This window comes from Montipora foliosa, chromosome 8 (genome assembly GCF_036669935.1).
Source record: "Montipora foliosa isolate CH-2021 chromosome 8, ASM3666993v2, whole genome shotgun sequence".
NCBI classification, from domain to species: domain Eukaryota; kingdom Metazoa; phylum Cnidaria; class Anthozoa; order Scleractinia; family Acroporidae; genus Montipora; species Montipora foliosa.
Window position 1 is genome coordinate 30520477 of NC_090876.1, and position 3585 is coordinate 30524061.

Below are 3585 nucleotides of genomic sequence, written 5' to 3' on the forward strand. Positions count from 1 at the left end.
TGATGGGAAAAAGTCTTAAGGGGAAAACCCAGGATGTTTGGTCTGTTGTAACCATAATGGTAAGCATAATAAAACCACACTGGGAAGTTAAAGAAATATCCATGTATTTAACGAAAATCCCAGGTTGTTTTTCCCATTTTGACCACAATGGCAAGCACTTTAAAACCACAATGGGAAGTTAAACAAACATCCATGTATTTAAAGCAAATCCCAGGTTGTTTTTCTCATTTTAACTACAGTGGTAAGCTCTTAAAAGCCATAATGGGAATTTGAACATACATCCATGTCTTTAACGCAAAACCCAGAATGTTTTTCCAGTTTTAACCATAATGATAAGCATCATAAAATCATTATGGGAAATTAAATAAACATCCAAGTATTAACAGCAAAACCCTGTGTGGTTTTCCTCTTTTCACCACAACAGTAAATACCATAAAAACCATCATGGAAATTTAAACAAACCTCTATGGTTTTAACAAAATATACATTGTGTTTTCCAGACATTTACCATTGGTGGGTTTCCTTTAAAAAGCCATTAATGGTAAGAATTCCGCTTTTCCATTAATGGGATTTAGTATAAAAACCATTCAAAAAAACAATGATGTTTTTTTGAAAAAAATTCCTGTGTTAAGTGATGCGAGTTCTGCCGGAATATCATCAACATACATGTTGTTTACTACATCTTGACAGGGAATTTTTCCCTGAATGACTTTTGAGTGGCATATTCTGCATATGTATTGTTGACCATCAAATGATATTTGCACACTAAAACAATCTTGACAGGGATACTTAGAGGATACACAGGAAAAAAAAATCTAAAACCCTTTAATGGTTTTTCTAATGGGAAATGGTATTTAATCCATTCTTAAAATCCATCAATGGGAAAGGCGAACACTTACCATTAATGGGTTATTTTTTTAAAACCATTAATGATTAAATATAAGATAAACAGTAATGGGAATTACGGTAAAACCACAATGTGAATAAGGCAATAACCGTTCTTGTTAGATTTGGTTATTCAGCTTTTTCCTTTAATGGTTTTGAAGATGGTAAAACCTACTTTTACCATTGTGTAGTCCCATTAATGGGAAAAGGCGAATAATTACCATTAACGGTTCCTTAAGTGTTTCCATGAATGGGAATCTATTTAACAATAATGAGAAATAAGTAAATTACACTGTGATGTATTAGGAAAAAGCTTTCTTCCCATCAATGGAATTTCAGGTAACACCATGGTTATTGCCTTATTTCCATGTTGAAAAGTGACCTTTCTGATTGTGGGAAATGCATAAAATACATGATGGCTATTGCTGTAATACCATCAATAATATGAATGGGAAATGTACAGAATACATGATGGTTAATATTGTAATACCATCAATAATATGAATGGGAAATGTCTAGAATACAAAATTGTTAATGTGGAAATGCCATTAACGCTTTAGATGGGAAATACCAAAATTACATGATGGTTATTGTAGTAATACCATAAATACCATAAATGGGAAATGCCCAGAATACATTATGGTTATATCAATAACATGAATGGGAAATATTCCACACCGGGAGTGTCTGGATATTAATGGTAGATGATCACTATGATTGATGTTGATGTTTTTACCAGAAATATTGCAGCAAATAGGGTCAATGAGGATTGCACTGGAGAAATAAAAGTTTCACAACAACTGCGATCAATAAAGACAATTTTAATGTCAGAACTGTTGCCTTAGTACTAGTACCAGTGTCTCTTGTACTGTTCTAATATGCTCAATATTCAAAATAAGATAACTCGCTTATCACATCGAAGACATTTAGTGCTGTCATAATCCAGAACTGACAAATGTGATATGCTGATGGTGGTTGCATGAATACATTTTTTCCAAGGAACCAAACCTAGAACACAACATATTTACTGGAAATCCTTTTTGGACGGTTTTCATGTAAGTATCACTAAGGTAATACTCTTGCTTATTGATAATAGGTGAAAACATATGCAAACAACCCATGTTAACAACTTATAGTTCAAAGCAAAATTCATAATGTATCCTGCAGTGCCAAGGTCACAAGGAAGTGGGGTGGCGAACGGTCCTTCAAAAACTATGGGTCTCGCAAAATTCCACCAGCGCATCACATCACCAAAGGCCATCTTGGAGTCCCGATGTTTTGTACGATGCAAGTCTCAAAGTCCTGAGTTATTCATTATTTTGTTTTTAGAAATGATGTCTAGAAAAATTAAGACGACACAAAACTTGATGTCTAGTACATGTATGAGAGTTTACAACTGAAAGCTCATTTGCAGGACTTTACTCTGAATATACATAGAGGATATTACATGGCCGCGCGGGGATACGAATTTTATCTTCCAGTGCTGCAAGTATCTCTCACTCGTTCCCGTCGCTCACTCGTGAGAGATACTTTTAGCACAAGAAGATAATATTCGTATCCCCAAGCGGCCATGTAATGTTCTGTTTATTATATAGATATTGATGAAATGTCTAGATTTAAAACCACTTGGTTTATTCATTTTCGAAATGATGAAAAAGTGGTCACCAACCACTAAAACACATCGTGTAACATGAAACAAGATATGAAAGTTATGAAAAACAAATCATGATAATGTCAAATTTTGCAATAGAAATGTTAATGTAGTAGAGAAGAATTATGTTAAAGCACAAAAGTATCTTACAATAAAGAGAAAGCTCGCGTTTTATTGGCTAATTGTCCTATATCCTCACATGTGAAAGATAAAAATGATATGTTCATTGTGTGTGGTGAAGATATGATTTTTTAATAAAAGGAGAAATTCTGGTGTTTCATCAATATCTATATAATAAAGGTAATTATTACATCTAAAGGCTCTGATAGAATCACAGAAGCAGACTCCCCATCAAAAAAAAAAGAAAAACTTTTCACGTCCCAAGTTTCTGAAACCTTAAACACAAGTTTAAAATGTTTCAACTAAACTGGTGATCTTACCCAGGGACTTAAAAGGACTTCACCTTTAAAACATCCCCTCGAGTGACTTTCTCTGATGTACCAGTAATTTTAATAAAACCTTCCTCAATTAAAGCAGTTGCAACTGGAACTATGTGATCTTCGTTGGACTGTGTTGCTTTTAAGCTTAGTTTTAATGTTTAGCTGGCCGAAGCTAGTTGCCCTCTTGTAATATACTTCACACCTATGGCATTAAACGCCACTGAAAGAATAATTTGTGCACTCTCTCTTGAAAGGGGATGTTTTCCATCTGTGGAAGGTTTTGTTTTCTTGTCTGAAACAAAATAAAGGAACAGTTGAAGTCAGAACTTCAACTTCTTTAAGCTCAAAACCAAAAATGGCAAAATATTTGGTTGGCCATTTCAGTGTTTATATACTGAGCTGCAAAGAATGGGCCTTTAATTGTTGAAATGAACAATTTCTTAGCCATAACTAGGGTGAGAAATTAGCTGATTGATGGAACAATATTGTCAACAATACTAACTTTTAAGTCTGCTTACACTGCTTGTAATTTCAGGTCCATTATACTACCTAGTAAGCAATTGCTGCATTCCCTAGTTGGTTGCGTAGCTGTTTTGCATGAGGTTATGT